At 44.6% G+C, this 19283-nt stretch overlaps 1 protein-coding gene across 3 annotated transcripts in view; it reads right to left on the reverse strand.

Annotated features, from left to right (window-relative positions):
- The window catches only part of Mns1 (meiosis specific nuclear structural 1), a 44802-nt gene extending 26199 nt beyond the window's left edge, over positions 1-18603 (reverse strand). The window contains exons 1-2 of one of the 3 annotated variants that reach the window (XM_052187836.1): positions 18589-18603; positions 18113-18287 (exon numbers count right to left, since the gene is read on the reverse strand). The gene's annotated coding sequence lies outside the window, so the exon portion shown is untranslated. Of the gene's footprint in view, positions 1-18112; positions 18554-18588 lie in introns of those variants that run through there. The other 2 variants (XM_052187834.1, XM_052187837.1) reach the window with 2 other exon arrangements.
- Between the last annotated feature and the right edge of the window lie 680 nt (positions 18604-19283).

Here is a 19283-nt window from a genome sequence, read left to right on the forward strand (position 1 = left end):
GGACAAGCATAGTTTACATTTTCTTATAAGGAAAGGGCGACCAGGTCTAGACGAACACAGTTTGACCTACATCAAAAGGCATCTCTGCTGACAGAAGCAACCAACAGCTCTTGCGTCAGGGGATGCTTTGCCTCCCACAGTTTGTTTCCAAGATTTCTATAAGATTTCATTGGGGATTTTTTTTTCTAAGAAATACTTCTCCAAAGCCCAGATAAGTCAAGGTTTCTTAATATCCTTTAACAAGATCCAATTGATCTCTTGACAACCAAACGGTCTCTTGTCTTGGGGACACACAGCCAAGCTGCCACTGATCCTAGAAATATTCACAGACCAATATAAATGCCTTTTTAAAAAAATCGACATTGTATAAAGATTGTTGCTAAATACGTAAAGGGGAAAGTGATACCATGTTTTGTTAACCCAGAAAAATAGACATCTGAATAATACTGATGTGCTATTTTTGCCAGGAAATAGTTATAACTTAGAGACTAGTTCATTAATCAAATGTACAAAGGACCTCACTGATCAATACACAGATTATCAGTTTAGCCAGGCAATTAAGCATATCCATAACAGTTCCCTTATAAAAATATATAGTTAATATTTTGAAATACTATACACAATAATCAATAACTCAACTGTACTGCTAACAGTCTGAATTTCTCAAAACATGCTCAGCACTGAACCTTAGGCATAATATTTCTTGACAAATGTAAATAGAAAGATTGCCTATATATTTAAAATGGGGTATTTGCATGTTAGAATGTTCAAAGATGTAAATTCAGTGTGGGAGGAAGAAAGGACATTGTGTGCAGACAGAATTATGAAACTAAAGAGATTTAAAAAGGCTGACCTACATAATGGATTTACAGCCACAGAGAGGACAGACAGAGGTGGGGAGAGGCCGAGCTAGTGGGGAGGGGGGTCTCAGTGCTCACAGTAGCAGGAGCAAAATGAAATGATGGTACTTCATAAGGACGTGTGAGACCAGAGAGAACACACAAACACCAGGACCTGAGTGTGAGTCTCTCAAACCCACAAAAAAAGTCAAGAGCACAGAGGGAACATCTGCAGCCCAAGAACGCCTATGGGGTGATGGGCGGAGCCTGGAGAATTCTCTGAGCCCAGGGCCAGCTGGCCTGGTACCTGCAGTGGGAAAACAGTGAAGAAAGGCTCAAACAGGGTGGAAGGCAGGGATTGATGACATCTGAGGTTGTCTTATGACCACATGCACACAGGTACTCACACAGGCTGTACACACACACACACACACACACACACACACACACTGAACATATGGGTGAAGGAAGAAAGCACTACAGGTATGGTCCTATCAATCAGGAGAGCACATGAATGCATTCACTGAAGCGCCTTTGTGGTTAGAGGTGTAAGACATGTAAAGCAAAGACAAGAGGGGGAGAGAGAGGCAGAGGCAGGCAGATTTCTGAGTTCAAGGCCAGCCTAGTCTACAGAGTGAGTTCCAGGACAGCCAGGGAGGGCTACACAGAGAAACTCTTGTCTCAAAAAAAAAAAAAAACAAAAACAAAAAAACAAAAAAAAAACCTAAAAAAAAAGACAAGAGGGGGAGGCTGTAAGCCTGTAAGCAGTGACAAGGCTGAGCCCGAGCCTTCTTCGTTTTTCATGTTAGGTTTTTTTTTTACTCAAAATTATGTGTGTGTGTGTGTGTGTGTGTGTGTGTGTGTGTATACGTGTATACACTTACATAAGCATACATACTTTAGATTAAGTTAAACTACTTGTACGTATAATATTATGTCTAATAAAAACCCTAATATGCCAGCTACTAGATATTTTCACATTACCGGTCAAGGAAATCCAAGGAAATTCTCAAACAATACAAGCCATTGACGCTGCCTTTGTTGCCTCTGGGAGGTTGAAACCCCAATGGCTGAAGTCATGGTACACTTTAGACAGAGGACTCGGAGAATCTTAGCTGAGTCTGAGCAAAAATCTCCTCCTGAAGGACTAGTTTTCGCAGTCTCAGAAGGCACTTTGCGATTGTCCTATCAAGTATGAAGTCTACAAACCACAGTAACCAGATTGAACCTGAGCTTTCAAACAAGCTCTGAGAGCCTCAAGCACTTGGGGTCTCTTCAGCTCTGTTCTGAAGTCACCGTCCGCCCTTTGTGTAAAATGATGCAGGGTGGAGCCAGGCATGCGGCCTGCTGCGGCCTGCTCCCCAGAGGGTCGGAGGGAGGCTCTGTAGTCGAGGAGATGAGCCCAGGTTCAGAAGGGAGAGGTATAGCGCATTCACTCGTGTGAATTAGAATTTAATTCCTAACAGCCAGACAGCAGCACTGCAAACCATTTCAGCAAACACATGCTCTTCCGTCAGTCTTAGCCTTTCTTACTTAAGACCTGCAGCTCTAAAAGGGAGCTTATCATAGCCACTTACTTCTAAATACCCACGGGTATTACAGAAGGAAGTGACTCTAGGGAGATGTCTAAACATTGGTTATATTTTCTCAGGTTAATGGGCTGTTTTAGAGTCGTTTTGGGTTAACAGGAAATGGGCGGTATGTAAATAGCCTTCCTGTGCCCCTACACCTACAGTTTCTCCTACCACATGTTAGCATGATATATCTTATACTTGATAAACTGTTACTGGTCCATTATTATTAATTCAAGTCTAGAGTTACCTAGAAACTGCCCTTAGGTTGGTATTGGTCTCCTGTTGCCAGTATGTGTAGGAGAAACCCTACAAGCTCAGGGGTGAACACATACAGGTCATATACCAGTGCTAACAGTGTCGTAGGTGATAGGTTCACTATCACCCAATTCCTCCATCCTGACTGCGCAATCCCTGGGAACCATGTGACTTCCTACCATCTCAGCAGTTGCCCTTTGCCAGGATGGCATCATTGGAACTAAAGAGTATGTAGCCTTTTCCACCTGGCTTCTTTCCCTTCTAAATTTTGTGGGAACTTGATAGGTTGTTTCTTCTTATAGCTGAATAATATTGCATTGTATACCATTAAAAAATAGTTATTAGGCAGGTAAGATGGCTCAGCAGGTAAAGGCACTTGCTACTAAACCTGATGAATTTAGTTTGAGTCCCCAAGGACCCACATGATAGAAAGAGAGAATGGACTACCACAGATTGTTCTTTGACCTCCACACATGTGCCATGACACACACATACACACACACATACATGCATGCATGCATGCATACATACACACAAATATAAAGAAAAACAGTTATTACATGTAAAGATAATTTCCAGTTATAATTACCATTATAAATAATATTTATTATTAAGGATGACTTATATCCTCCTAGCCTTAAAAGTAAGTTTTTGGTTTACCTTTTTTAGGAAAATAGCTTTTCACTTACAAACTTGCACCAAAGGTCTAGACTACTGCAGAGATTTTTTTCCCACAATAACCAAAGACAGATAACATTGATTAGCACTTCCCAATAGCTACAGCACTGCAGGTTTGTGCTTAGCAGAGTCACAGGTATGAGATCAAGCATGCCAATAGGTCTGTCCTACAAATTGGTACTACACGGTAAAAATTATTTCCGAAGTTGCGTTGCCTTCTTAAAGGAAGCAATTAGAACCAAAATGTTTTTTCTTTCATTCAGAAAAATGTCCAAGTCTGATCTAATTTGCTGCAGCTGGACCCCCACCTGCAGAGGACAGCTAAAGCACTCTGAACATCAGACACTTATCTTCTAAATATTGATAATGCCATTTTTCATTTCCTCGACATGAAATCCCACAGGGAATAATTATGCTAATAAACCTTAATGATTCTTGCAAATAAATGATCAAACCAAATTGCTGCTGCTGATTTATATTAATGGACGCCTTTAGGAAGAGCCTGCCAGCGAGGCGCTGCCTCTGGAATCTCAATTTATCTTATTTAGCTGAAGAGCATATGAAATTTGTTAAATGGATGAAGTGTTTAAAATATAATGTGTTTGCGCAGATTTCGCACTTCATAATGTTCTTGCATTACCGTCATGCCTCGTGGCAAATTCACACTTAATGGCTTCCTTGTACATAACTTCCTTTTATGCTTTCTCTCGGAGCTGCAGCTACAACGTGACAACTTTCTGATTGGTTTGGGATTAGCCAGCTCTCCCACGCTGAGCCAGACTGCTTCACTCTGCTCCTGAGCAGTTCAGCCACAGTGATCTGGACCGTGTGCAGCGCTGACGACCTGCTCATAGGGGGAAAGGACACTAGCAAGTGGCTTATCTGTCATCAGTGTCCTTCCTCTCTCCATCTGAGCCAAGCTTACAAGACATGGGGGCCAGCTTGGTCTATACAGCAAGTTCCAGGCTAGCCAGGATTGCATAGAGATCCTGTCTACAAAACCAACAGACAAACACATGGGGATTGCTGACTTTACATTAGACGTGGCGGCTGGAGAGATGGCTCAGTGGTTACAACACCCACAGAGCGCTGCTCACAACTTCCTCTAACTCCAGCTCTAAGGAATCTGACACTCTCTTTTACGTATATGGACTCCTGCATGTATGGGTGTGAATGTGCACACTACATTCTCATACAAACACACACACACACACACACAAACACATCCACAATTAAATAACAAATCTTATGATTCAAAATGAATGAAAGAATTACAAGGACCTGGGAATGCCCCCCAGAAAGAATCTACTGGCATCCCATAGATAGGAATATAAATTTATCTGAGTAGTTCTGTGAAAAGCCACTTTCATTTAAAATAGCAGGCAACTGAGAAAAGCATTCTCATTCCAGACAACTGCCTCATCTATCCGGTCTGTATATTCAGAGTCACAAAGGAAAGACACAGAGTGAAGACACATAGGTGCAGACAGGGAGCTGGGAAGCTCTAAGTGAGAAGGAACACTGGGACAGGTCCGCCCCTTACACACGTTCACGCCCCTTACACACATTCACACCCCTTACACACGTTCACATCCCTTACACATGTTCATGCCCCTTACACATGTTCACACCCCTTACACACGTTCACGCCCCTTACACACGTTCACGCCCTTACACACGTTCACATCCCTTACACACGTTCCCACCCCTTACACACGCTCATGCCCCTTACACATGTTCATACCCCTTACACACGTTCACGCCCTTACACACATTCACACCCCGTACACACGTTCACATCCCTTACACACATTCATGCTCTTACACACGTTCACACCCCTTATACACGTTCACATCCCTTACACACGTTCCCACCCCTTACACACGCTCACGCCCCTTACACACGTTCATGACCCTTACACACGTTCACGCCCCTTTCACATGTTCACATCCAGGCCGTGGCCAGTTTCAGATGCTACAGGACTCATCATGCTGTGCTCAGAGACTGATACCATGCATGTGGGGGGCAGGGGCCTGATTAAATTTATTGTGACAAGCAAAAGTGCTCACCTCTGAACTGTGCATGTTCTCCAACACCCTCCTGACAGAGTCTCACTGTGGATTTCTGGATGCCCTGGAACTCACTGCGTAGACCAGCCTGGCCTGGAACACACAGAAATCCACTTGCCTCTGCCTCTGCCTTGTAAGTGCTGGGAAAATTCCTAATGGTAAAAAACTAAAATGTATGCCATGTATACCTTTTCTCTTTCAAAGCAAATGCCCAAATAGAGAAAAATTTGTCTGATTGTGATATTTTTCTCTAAAGAAAAATTAACCAAACCAAGTAAATGTAAACTTGTATTTATTGTGGGTTTTTATTATTTAGCAAAACTGGGGATGAAGTAGGGACTGGCTAAGCCATTGTTGCACATGAGCCCTGTGGCTGGGGACCACGTGTCTGCAGGGCTGGGGGACAAGGCTTGAAGCTGTGAGAGTGGAATGCCAGGATGAAGTCTGTCACAGGAAGGGGGGTTAGCCCGACACCCAGGAGCTAAGCCCCCGTCAGGGTCCTTGGAGAGGAGAAGGATGCAGTCATATTCTGGTAAGAAAAGCAGATGGAGAAAATGACTCCAACTGAGGGGCCTGGAAGATCCCAAGTTTACCAAGAGCGCAGAAGCAAGAAGAAAACATTGGCACCAGCTGTTTACATCATCTTCAGACCCACTACCTGCTTTGAGCATTGCTTGGTATGAGAGATAGGGGCTGAGCCATTTTAACTAAAGCAACAAGAACAGAAATGGAAGTAACAGATGTCAACACGTGTGCAGGAATGAGTGGGTGGTGTTTGGCTATTAGAAAACTATCATATTACCTTAGCACGTATTGTGTACCTACTGCATGGCTGATAGTCACTTTATATGTAACATTATTGCCTTTGCTTATCGGAATAAGCTCACCCACTTAAAAACTCACTCACAGGAAAAGAACAAACCAACCTCACACACTAGTGTCTTCAGCTCTTAATATTTCCCAGAGGCCAGTGATTTCCAAATGAGCATCACAAACTTATAAGGCAGAGGAGGCTGGGAAGTAGCACAGGGTATCCAAGTTTGTATACTTGTATACTTCCTGAATTATTTTAGTGAGCCTTAGAATTCAAATTATCATATCAATGTTTATTCTTGCTACATGTCTGATGTTTCTTTTTATTTATTACTTTATGCATGTATGCGTCTATGCATGGGTATGTGAATGCAGTGCCTGCAGAGGCCAGAAGAGGGCATCAGATGCCCTGGGATTGGAACTACATGTGGTTGTGAGCCATAGGAGGGGGCTGGGAATTGAACTCTGGTTCTCTTTAAGAGCAGCAGGTACTCCTAACCTAGGCCTATTGGGGATAAAGGGAGAGAGAAAGCAGGCAGAGGCAGAAAAAGCCTTCAGCATACAGCAAGGGTGATACCTGTCACAGGAGATGGGAAGAAAAAAGGAGGGGCCTCAGATCACAGCACAACTCTGAGAAAGTCCCTGCTGGGCCACCAGGAAGCTCCCATTAGTGGTTTTCTATTAGAGTGGTCCTACTTAGGGTCACCACTGGTGTGAGCATAGACTGGTGATCCTCAAGGTAAGGCTGGTCTCCAGATGGACGTGGAAATGAATCTCAAGGGGCAGCAGCTCAAGGATCCATGGAACGCCACTTGGCACAGCCTGCCGCCATGCTCCCACGCTTGTGGCTGCCTTTCTGCTAATCTTCTGGTGTTTCATCTTCACTGATGCCTCACTCAATGCTACTCTAAAACAACCACATGGGCAACCTTTCTCTGCTCACATCACACAAGCAGGTTGGTAGGATCCCTGAGGGACAGTACAGCCTGCAATGTATCACCAGGCCAAGGCATCGTTCATGCTACTGGCTCTCAACCCCTGTTTTTCTAGGAGTCACCTTCAGTCACTCCTTTGTTCCCAGAGTTTCCCTTTGGATTTGCAATTTAAGATAGCCTTGACTATATCCCCACTTGCCTTTTGTAACCGTGCTGCTCAATTAGCATGGAAAAGCCTTCAAAATTTAAAACTGGAGGCTTGGACTATTTGAGGCAAAGCAACATTCATGAGATGAACTCCTAGGCGACTGGAAGGAAGGCTCTTACAAAAGAAAGACCTAGCTAGATATGGTGGTGCACACTGCTGGTCCCAGCACTTGGGAGGCAGAGCAGCAGATCGCTGTGAGTCTGAGGTCATCCAGAGCTACCCAGTGAGAGCTTTATGAAAGAAAAAAAACAATAGCAATGAGATCTTCCAGCAGTATTTCATAGCAGAACACAGACAGACACTCCAAAAAGCCCCAGGATGCAGAGCTGAATCAATTTGCAGGGTACAGTAACAAGGGCAGACAATAGTTTTGACCTTCAGCAAGTCATTTAACCTTTCTAACATCTGTTTGCCCCTCTATAAAATGAAGAGGGTGAGTTACACGATCCTTGAGGCCCCTCTTAGCACTAACATTCTATGAAATAAAAGTCAGCTCACAGATTAATTGGGTTTCTGAGCCTCAAGCAGTTAATTACCCTGTGGCTGCCCTTTAGCGGCCCCATCACAGAAGAAAATGAGATCCCACTGGCAGATTGTAATCTGCACCGACTCGTGTTCATTTTTAAGTTCAACACTGTTTTTAAGATTTGTAAATTAACACATTCCCAAGAGGTTTCCAGGCAAGGAGTTGGGCCTGATAGACAAATGGTAACGCCCAAGTCCTCAGATCTTTCTGTTGCAAACATTGGCTGTGCGGACATCCCCGCCCCCCCTCCTGTATTCAGGACCTCCAGTATTCAGGACACTGCAGAGTTCTGGAGAGTGACAGTGGTCTTGTGAAACTCTTCACCAGTTTCTCTGTGCTGAGACTGAAATGCTCAGGGAGTCTGATCCTGCCTGAGCTCACTTGTCTTCGTCGCTGATTTTCCATGTTGACTCCACGTGTGATGTGCGGATTGTACAAGAGTGTGAGTGTGCAAGTGCCTGTCACTCTGAAACACACAGTGGAGACCAGAGCCGAACACCAGGTGACTTACCTTAGTTTCCATGCGCTGTCTTCCCGCGCCCTTGAGACAGGGTCTCTCACGGAGCTGGAAGCCTGCCCTGTAGGCAGGGCTGGATAGCCGGTAAGCTCTCTCGATCTGCCTCTGTCCTGCTCCCTGGTGCTGGTGACACAGACACAATCAGCTGTGCCTGCCTTTATTTAGGTACTGGGGATTTGAACCCTGGTCTTTGTGCTTTCATAACCAGTACTCTTTCCCACTCTCTGAGCCATCTGCCCGGCCCTCATTTTTTTCTGCGTTCTCTTACTTTGCCTCTATTTGGACTTGATTGAGCTAGTTAACAAATGTTACTTTTTTAAAGGAAACCACAAAATCAGCCTTGATTTCCACTTAAACTATTGTAATCTCTTTTTAATGCCCATCTAATTAAACCATACTGCTATTTCCTCTAGAATATTATAGCTCACATATATATTTAGGCTTCGGAACTTAAGTGCAATGAGGCATAGAGGTGATACCTTTGGTCCTAGCACTCACATGCATATCAAATACAAGCACACAATGATAACAACTAAAATTAAAACATGTGATACCGTTCTACACATTTTAATAAGAATGACTGGACCACCTTCATCAAATTGCTATCAGTTCTGTATTGGGTTTGCGAGATCACTTTAAACGCTGATATGCAGGTCTGTTTCATTACACCATGCCTCATATATTTTTCTCTAAGATACTTTTTAGTGCACAGAAAAATTACATTTAACGCAACCAAGTTTACTAAATGGATTTGTTTGGTTTTACTCTTAAGATCGCTTTTTTCTTTTTAATATTTTATTTTATGTGAGTACACTGGTGCTGTCTTCAGACACACCAGAAGAGGGCATCATATCATATTGCAGATGGTTGTGAGCCACCATGTGGTTGCTAGGAATTGAACTCAGGACCTTTGGAAGAGCAGTCAGTGCTCTTAACGGCTGAGCCACCTCTCCAGCTCAAGATCACTTTTAAGACAAGAAAAGATGAAGCTTCTAAAGACATAGTTCCAACTCGCCTGAGGTTCAATACATTTACAATAATATGAGCCGGCTACTCGGTTTAACTACAGGCAGCTTGCGGACACACTATAGGTTTGGATGTAGGGCACTGGAATAAGGAGGCTGGCATCATCAGTGAGCCACACACGCTCTGCTTCCTAGACGAGATCAAGGTCACTCTTGCTCCATGTGTGATATGATTCCCTTGCATGCAATAACAGTGTGCCCCAAAACTACATACATGCCTGGCATGGTGGAACATACTTTTTTGTTTTGTTTTTTGATTTTCGAGACAGGGTTTCTCTGTGTAGCCCTGGCTGTCCTGGAAACTCACTCTCTGTAGACCAGGCTGGCCTCGAACTCAGAAATCTGCCTGCCTCTGCCTCCCAAGTGCTGGGATTACAGGCATGCGCCACCATGCCCAGCTGGAACGTGCTTTTAATCCCAGCACTCAGGAGTCAGAGGCAGGGGACCTCTGAGTTCAAGGCCAGCCTGGTCTACACAGAAAGTTCTAAGTCATCCTGGAATATACAGTAGCCCCTGATGTAAACACACACACACACACACACACACACACACACACATACACACACACACACACAATATCTGCACTTTTTCCACATTATATCTTCTAGATAGTGGACAGTTTTGTCTTAATGTTGGTGGCTACAGACTTAAAGGCTGGGGTGTCTGTGGCAATTTCTTAGAATTAAAAAGTAAAGCTGGTTACCTATTCCTTCATAAAATAGTCTGCAGCACGCAAGACTATCAGATAGCACCTTACCCTCGTGTTCAGGGTGGAGCGCCCCCCCCCCAAGCCTGCCACTGTTTGATCAATGATGTATGTGTGCTTCCAATGGTCTCTTATTTTAACAATGGTCACGACAGCTTCAGGAGACCCCACCCCAGGAAAAGCACTTTCTCTGTCTGCGAGCACAGTTCTTCTTCCTGAAACAGTTTATGTCAGGTTGCCTGATCCTATCCCATCGAGAGGCTCCACCTTGACTTCTCTTTGCCGTTTCCTCCACATCTGAAGTCTCTTCATCCACTAAGTCTACGCCTCTCAAAGTCACCCATAAGGACTGCAGTTTAAAAAAATAAAGAAAGAAACTTCTAAAATCTGTTTTTTTTAACCCGTTTGTGGCGGTTTGAATGAGAATGCTCTCATAGTCTCATGTATTTAATGTTTTGTTCCCGGTTGGCAGACAGTTTAGGAAGCATCAGGGTGTGGCATTGTTGGAGGAGGTGTGGTGTGGTCAGAAGCAGTATGGTACTGGGGGTGGGTTTTCAGGTTTTAAAAGCAGATTCCAAGTCCTTGTTCTCTCTCTCTCTCTGTCTCTCTCTCTCTCTCTCTGTCTGTCTCTCTGTCTCTGTCCCTGTCTGTCTGTCTCTGTCTGTCTCTGTTTCTGTCTCTCTCTATCTGTCTCTGTCTGTCTCTGTATCTCTCTCTGTCTGTCTCTGTATCTCTCTCTGTCTCTCTGTCTGTCTCTCTGTCTCTGTCTCTGTCTCTGTCTCTGTCTCTCTCTCTCTGTAACTTATATGTCAGATGTGAACTCTCAGCTACTCCTCTAGCACCACACCTGCCTGCCTGCCTGTCACGATGGTGTCGGACTCACCCTCTAAAATTGTGGACAGGCCTCCAATTAAATGCCTTTTCACGGTGTCTCTCCACAGCAATAGAACAATAGCAAAGACATCGAACCTTGTGCCTTATGTTCTCAGTGGCATCTGCAATGGTGGATTCTTCCTAGAAGGTCCATCTCCATAGGAGGAGTCCCTCCGTGGTGCTGTGGGTCCAGGAAATGTACTTTTTATTTGGTAGGATCCAAGGGCTAGGATTCAATGGGTAATACATGCCTTAAATAAAGCAAACATGTCTCTTGAGCTGTAGAATGAAGAATAGATATTATGCAGGAAGACTCGAAGATAATATTAATTTCATTTTACATCTCTCTCGGAGCTCTTATGCAGCAACCGTGTGTACTTCAGTAAGCAGTAATGATTTGAAAGAAATTATTCTTCTGATCATGTCCTCACCATTTGCTACAAAAGGTCAATAGGGTCTGTATTAGCTAGTTCTCTGTTGTTGTGATAAAATACCATGACCAGAAACAACCTATGGAAGCAATATTTTGTTCAGGTTTGTGGGTTCAGAGGGATAAGAGTTTATCATGGCAGAGAGGCATGGTAGCAGGAAGCTGATGTGTGCATCTCAACTTCAACCACCAACTAGAAAGAAATGGAGATGGTGCCAGATTAGGAACCCTTCAAGTCCTCCCCCAGTGACACACTTCTTCCAGCAAGGCCACGCCTCCTAAACCTCCCCAAACAGTGCCAGCAGCTGGGGACCAAGTGTTAAACACCTGAGCAATGGGGACATTGTGAACCACGACATTGTAAAGCACTATGGGGTCATGCAGGTTGTGGGCTTCATTTCCAGAGCACGGGCAGAATGATTTCCTGTAACTCTCAGGAGACTGGACATCAGGATAATAGATAGCATGGGTTTCAGCTTTGCCAGGGACATCAGCCCTTAACCAGAGAGGGAGCTTGCCCCCAAAATGGTACAAGTGTCTCTTGATGTCAACCTATATCTCTAAGCTCAATCATAGCAAATAAAGGCCTGGTATTTACTGCTTTTACCACATACTAGCACCCCCCCCCCCAATTCATTATCTAATTTTACCCTTTAGCATCCCAGGACTAGGTAACTTAGAGATGGAAAGGAAGACACAGAGCACAGGTTTAGGATACGTAATGCTCATTCAGCTATAAAATGATAAGGCTAAATTTGAGTGTCTATACGAAGAGCCAGTGGACCACAGTGCCATGCAAACGCAACACTGACAGCAACAACAGAAGCTGCTGGGAAGAAAATCAACCTCTATCCTCAGCTCCAAATGCTGATGGAGGCTCAGAGAGAGAATCCTGGAGCAAGGAAGTATTTAGTATCAACTCCTCACCCTGACGGCAAGATTAGATATTCTGGCAAGAAGATCGTTCTGAAAAACCTGTGATTCACCTCGTGCTGGGCCAGAAGGAAGCAGAACTTATTAAACAAAACTCGCATTTTCATGTCCATGCTTTGCAGAACGCAACGAGGCACAATCAAGTCTTATTTCAGAAATTAAACTTGCCACACGGCAAGAACTCACAGTGGAATATCATCTCCACTGGGAAGTGAAGCCCACACCCACACTGGCACAGCAGGAATCCCTGTTCCCTCGTGCCATCCAGATAATTAGCCCTTCCGACACCAGCCAGACCTAGGGGTTAACTCTGTTTATTTTAAAGAAAACTCATGGGACCCAGACTCAGATGAGTTCCCCCATTAATAAGAGTTGGATCTCATTGCCCTGATCAGACTGGCACCCCAGAATCCATTGAGATAGATTAAGGCTGGCAATACCACTAGAAATACTCTTGTCTGTGTGGGACTACAGCATGCATTAGCAGAGAAGACTGAAGGTCTCTGAAGTAGAGTCCCACTAAGGAAATAAAGCCATTTCAGCAGAGATTTTCAGAATTTTTCCAAGACTGTGTCAACAGCCAATACAAACTATGAGTACAGAAGTACTGTGTGCTTTAGGTTGAAGGACGTACCTTCCCCTGTGCTGAAAGTGCTGGCAGCTGCCTCCAGATCCTGCCCTTGCACCGGAGTGCTCACTCCCTGGGGCTGCGCAACTGCAGGGCTCCCCCAGAGATGTTCTCGGGGCTTCTCTGAGGTTGCACTGAGCCAGCTTCTCCCTTGCCCAACCTGCCTTCTCCCATCTGTAGATACTCCATAATGGGCACGTTCTGCAGCTCAGCAACTTCTGTCTTGAGACGTCCAATTGCAACTCCAGACCAATCAGGTTCTTTGTTTTTATTTGGTATGTGTGTTTTCTTAATTACGTAATGCTAGTGTATGATATTGCTGAGATCTTGGTGGGCTATTTATTTGTGTGTGTGTGTGTGTGTGTGTGTGTGTGTGTGTGTATACCCACATGTGGAGCTCCCCAATTAGGCTAAGTTGGCTGACCAACAGGCCTCAAGGATCCCCAGCCCTAAGATCACACACATGCCCTATTCTGTCCTCCATGGGCACTGCATATATGTGGTCCACAGATATAAGTTGCAGACAAGTTATATATTAGAAGAAGAAGAAGAAAAGGAAGGAAAGAAGAAGAGGAAGAGGAAGAAGAGGAGGAAAATGAAGAAGGAGGAGGAGGAAGAGGAAGAGGAAGAAGACTGCAGTATTTAGGACAGGGCTTGCAGCACTGGGTGCACATTGGAATCATGGGGAGAGCATTGAAGACTGACTCTGCATCCATCCTCAGAGGTTATGAATTTGGGTTTGGATTGACTAGGACTTCAACTCCTCCTCCTTCAACATGGTCTCATGTGACCCAGGCTGGTCTCAGATTTACTACATAACAAAGGATATACTTGAGCTTCTGGTGCTCCTGCCTGTACCTCCTGCTGCTGGGAATATCAGGAGGGGACAAGCACACTTGGTCTGTGTCGTTCGCACTGGGCACGGATCCCAGGGCTTCATGGATGCTAGGCAAGCACTCTGCCAGCTGAGTCATGCCCCAGCCCCAGCCATTCGAATGTCGACACTCCTCAGTGCAGCTGAGGTGGAAGACCACTGGTCTGTAGATGGAAGATGAAACTGGAATGATTAGAATGAAGATGATCGTTGAAGAAACAGAAAGAAAAGCAGTACAGCTGTGCTCTGGAGGCTTTGAGAGGGGCGTAGTCCATGGATAGAATGGTAAATAGCACCAGAGGCTGAAGAGAAGCTAAATACAGTGAGGAAAAGAGGTCTGGGGACACAGATATGATAATAGCTGTGAGAATCCTGCTTGGCACAGGTTGAAGTGTGGACACTGAGGACACTTGACCTTTATGTCCCCTTATACCTCAGATCACGATCACCTGAGCCCAGACTCAGTTCTAGTCTCTCTGACTGCTTTTACTCCAAGGGCTTGGATTTCCAAGTATCCCTCAAATAACTCTGTCTTAACAACTTACTCAAGGAAAACCCAGGCAACATGTATTTCTCAAACTCATTCAGTGTATCCAGCTAGCTCATGTTACAAGCTGCTATTGGGCAGCAGGGTACAAGGGCATAGAGAGATGGCTCAACAGTTAGAAGAGCATAGTGCTCTTGCAGAGGACCTGAGTTAAGTTCTCCGAGCCCTTATCAGGCCGCTCACAACTGCTGGCTTTAGTGTATCTGGCGCCCTCTTTTGACCTTCATGGGCACCTGCACACAAGTGCACATAACACACCTACTAATAAAAGTACAGTGACTTTAAAAAAAATAGATGCAGCTTTTATTGTTCCTATATAATTTCCAGTTCACTGAGGCAGAATGTAACAACTTGAAGGCAGTGAATTTGGCCCTGACAACTTGTTTCCACAAAGCTGTCTCAGGCCTTGACCCTGAGCAATGATGTCCTCAATCTTCCCCTCAGATCCCCTCTGACCTGCCTCAACAATATAGCTAAAAAACCATTGACAATCTCCTCGTCCTACACTACAGCTCTGTTCACATCATTTGGTTTTTGAAGAAGCATTAAGTGGGGACCTATGATGCACAAAACAAATTTAAAACCTTCCTGTGATATCAAGCTAATTCCTATTAAAACATCCTAACTATTCAGAGATAACCTTAGTACATGCCTAGATCACACACACGTCCACTTGTTATGACTCTCTTTGTAGATAAACAGAAAGCTAAATAAGCACACATCTGCCTTAAACTCTAGCACATAGTGATGGACATTTCCTTTCCTTTGTTGTTTTGTTTTTTCTTTTCTTTCTTTTTCTTTATTGGAGACAGGATCCCATATAACCCAGGCTGGCCTTGAGCTGACTGTCTATCCAACAGTAGCCTTGAATTCCTGATCTTCCTGCCTTCACCTCCCAAGTATTAAGATTACAGACATCTAACATCACTCCTTGCTCCATTAAAGATTCTTCCCTTCGATCTGATCATCAAACCCAAGGCCTTGCACATGGTAGGCAAGTGATGTACCAGTTGTTAAAGGATTTTCACACATGTTCTAGAAGCTGACCTAGGCTTCTGCTTAGGAGAATGGGGACTTACTAGCTTGCATCCAAGACCTCCAACACTTCAACCTTAACCTGTATAGTCATAACTTCTAGAATTCTTCCTTTTAAAGCCCTTCCTTGAAGGGAAAGACATTTCAGGGTACCACACTTCCTCCATGCTGCCCCATAATCCTCCACATCTTGCAAGGTCAAGCTTTAGCGTCACCGGCTCCAATGAGACCAACCCGGGCCTCTCAGCTGATATCACCCCTCTCACTGGAAGGGCCCAAACTTTATTTTCATCTTCCTTGTGGCTTTCTGTCTTTGGTGGTTAGATGCTCTTGTCTTCTTTTCCATGCCCTGCCTCATCACCAAAAGGCTGGTGAGAACTGGGTCAACCTACAGACATCTGTGCCTCCTCTAGTGCTGTGCCTTTACATTCCACTGACTGCTCACAGGCTTAACACAGCAGCAACTCTGCACCATTGCGGGCTTCCTATCTTGTGAATGGTGGTAACCCTAGCACAACTCCCGCTAACTCTAGTCTTCTGGATCCTAAACTTAAAGTGTTAGATACTTACTGCAAGCCTTGTATTGGGTGTTCTCATTTTTAAGTTACAGTTACGATGGGGGAGGGGGAGAATAGAAACAGTTAAATGGAATAGAAGACATTAATTGAACACAACAGAAGTTCGCACAGTTGCTGTGGATAAAGCAGCACGTAAGAGTCGTGTGGAGTATTAAAGGGAAGAGCAGCTGAAGCGGGCTGTGAGTTTCCGTTCAATAGTGCATAGATTTTGAATACTTCGATTCTGTGGGAAAAAGGCTGAACCAAGGACACTAGAGGGAGCCAGGGCATGCGAACTGGGGGAAAGGCTCTCAGCTCAGCAAGCCCGGGGCTCACTGTCTCCCAAACATCTACTTGGATTGGCGAGGAAAACCTTCACTATACATTCAAATGCTTACTCTTTGGGTCTCATTTCTATTTTCCCTGTCACAGTCAGGTAACACGAGTGAAGAGCGTTTGGGAGGTGAGGAAAATTAAAGTGGACAGATCTTGACATATTTCCCTCTTTTAGAGCACCATAATAAACAATGGGAAATTCTACGTCTGCTAATGCATTGGATTATTATTTTCCAAGTCTATAAAGGTAGATTTATCCTAAAATAAAAGATAATGTGATTTTGGGACCCTCAAGTCCATCGTCTTAAACTGGGTTGTGACCCCACGGGGGGGGGGGGTGTAATCGAATGTAGGGCTGAGACGATCTGGACAACAATGAAAGGTCTCTCTACATGCATCATAAACAATTAACTCCCAACTAAACATGTAACGCATCAGCGTGCTGTATAAGTACTTGTCTTTGTTGCTTCATGTGACTTCATTATAGCCTCAGATCCAAGCACACCATGTGCCAGTCTGTATGTACCAGGTGAACTGTTACACACCAATCACCCAGGATCACTGCCTGGATCGCCTCAGCTCAGGCCAGAGCTACTGTGTGTTAGAGGTTTTTACTGTACGTGCAAGGTCTTCAACTCTCATAGAGACATAATTTGATTATAGAAAACAAAGACATTTAATATATTCATCCCATCATTCCTTACCATGTGAGCATCAATTAGCATATTGTTGGATTGAATTGTGTTGGAATGCTTGATCTTAAAACCAGTTGCTATGGACTGCTGCCTTGAGTTTCATAAAAGAAACTGACAAGACGGGCAGTGGTGGCGCACGCCTGTAATCCCAGCACTCTGGGAGGCAGAGGCAGGTGGATTTCTGAGTTCAAGGCCAGCCTGGTCTACAGAGTGAGTTCCAGGACAGCCAGGACTATACAGAGAAACCCTGTCTCGGAAAAACCAAATCCAAAAACAAACAAACAAACAAACAAACAAAAAAAGAAACTGACAAAGAAATTTTAGCTTCAATGACTTCCGAAATGGCTCTAATGACACACCCAACATCTTATACTATACAGTTATTAAAAGTGGTATTCTCAGCTTTTGACAATGATAAGATCAAAGATCCATCCCACAGAGCAAATCCTTCATGACTGAGTTCAGATGTCACTGTCCCCATAAAAATCAACCAAGTGCCTCCTCTGACTTGTTATGTCCCCCTACCTGATCTCTCTGGCTGTTCCCTTGAGGCTTCTTCCTTTGGTGACCTCAATACACCCTCTTTGTCAACCCTCAAAGAAAGGCCTGAGGCCTCACCTCTCAGATGTCTCTGTCTCCCAGCAGCACGCAGAAGAAAAACTTCACTTACAACAGTCCCTAGTCCCTTAAAAAGAAACAGCACAAACATTTCCACAGACTCTTGTTTCTAGTCCCCAACTTAACAAACACGAACCATATATTGTTCCCATCTGTTGCTGACATCAAAGATGCACAAGACACTACGTACAAGGAACAATTCAATTTTAAGATTGAGAAGAATAAAGTGTTGAATAATACACCCTAAGAAGAGCCAAGAAACAGGATGGCGGTAAGTGGTCCAAGGGAAAAGCCGCTGCCCAGACATGAGGGTAGGAGCTGAGCTTTTGAGCAGTAGGAAGCTCCGCAGAGGCTGCGACCCCACCCCACCCCTCTCCCACCGTGGCTGGGGCAGCCTTTGGCTCTGCTGAGCTGTCGATCCACTTCACTAATGCTCTTACCACTGAAACTGAACGGTAGCCGCCGGGAACACAGAGTAGCCCCTTGGGCGGGGTAGTAAACCCTCCAGTCGGACTTCTAGCAGCTACTGGAAGGGTCCAGACTAGAAGAAGGCCTTTCTTGATTTCTCATGCTGAGATGGCGAGGAAGCTGGGATAGTCTGACATGTAGTCAGAGCTATGAGGAAGGACCCAGCACAGCAGTATCCAGTATCGTTGTCTGCAGTTACTAGCAGGGTAGCCTATCATTCAGGAGACAGCTTCTAGATGATACTGAACCCTAAGAGAGGCGCCTGGCGGGTGGATGACAACAGTGAAGGCAACCTGAGGGCCCTCGTGCCACACAACGATAAAATAAGTATCCTCTATCTCACCTCAGACAGTCTTGAAAGCCTGTCTTTTGGAAAAGCATTATCCCCATTGAGAGGATGGCTCTGCTGTGTGGGTGTGGGAGGGGCGCCTCTGTGTCTTCTATTTACCTTAAGAAGTTCAGTCACGTTCGGTCATATGCCCGGCTCACAGCCTGTTTATCAGGATGAAGCACGCTCTCAGGAGAGTGCAGACAGCAGGATGGGCCGAGCTCGGATGACAGTCTGCCCTGTGGAGATTGACTTTAATGAAGCAAGAATAAACAGGAAGATTAAGTACAAGCAGAAACCGGTGACAAGTTCTGAGCTCACCTCTCTGCTGGAATTGAAGGGCTCTCCGCAGCTGAGCGAGTCTCTGTGAAAGAGAGGCATCATCTGTTTGGTCGCTAATGACCCCCGTTATCCTCGCCAGGCCCCTGTGTGGGCAAAGAAAAGTTTTCTCTCAATTTAGAGAGCAACTTCTGTGTGTTTTATTTATATCTTCTCACAAAGCAAACTGTTTTGTAAGATTGGAAAAGTTAAGATTGAGTAGGTCTGAGAAAATACTTAATTGACTGAAAATGACATCCTTTTAGGGATTAGTGATCACTAGTATTACTCTGCTATCTGCACCAGCATTCACGCCTACTCGGTTGTTTATGACAAACGTGGCTAGTTCTGTAGGGAGATCTTATGAAACAATGACTATCCTGGAATAAACAAACAAGCCAGCTAGCCGTCTTTATAAAGCCACGTCATAGGTAACCCAATACCCTATTGTTTTAGCTCTTCATTTCGTGTATTATTTTTGAAAAATAACTTTTTAA

Source organism: Apodemus sylvaticus, chromosome 7 (genome assembly GCF_947179515.1).
Source record: "Apodemus sylvaticus chromosome 7, mApoSyl1.1, whole genome shotgun sequence".
NCBI classification, from domain to species: Eukaryota; Metazoa; Chordata; class Mammalia; order Rodentia; family Muridae; genus Apodemus; species Apodemus sylvaticus.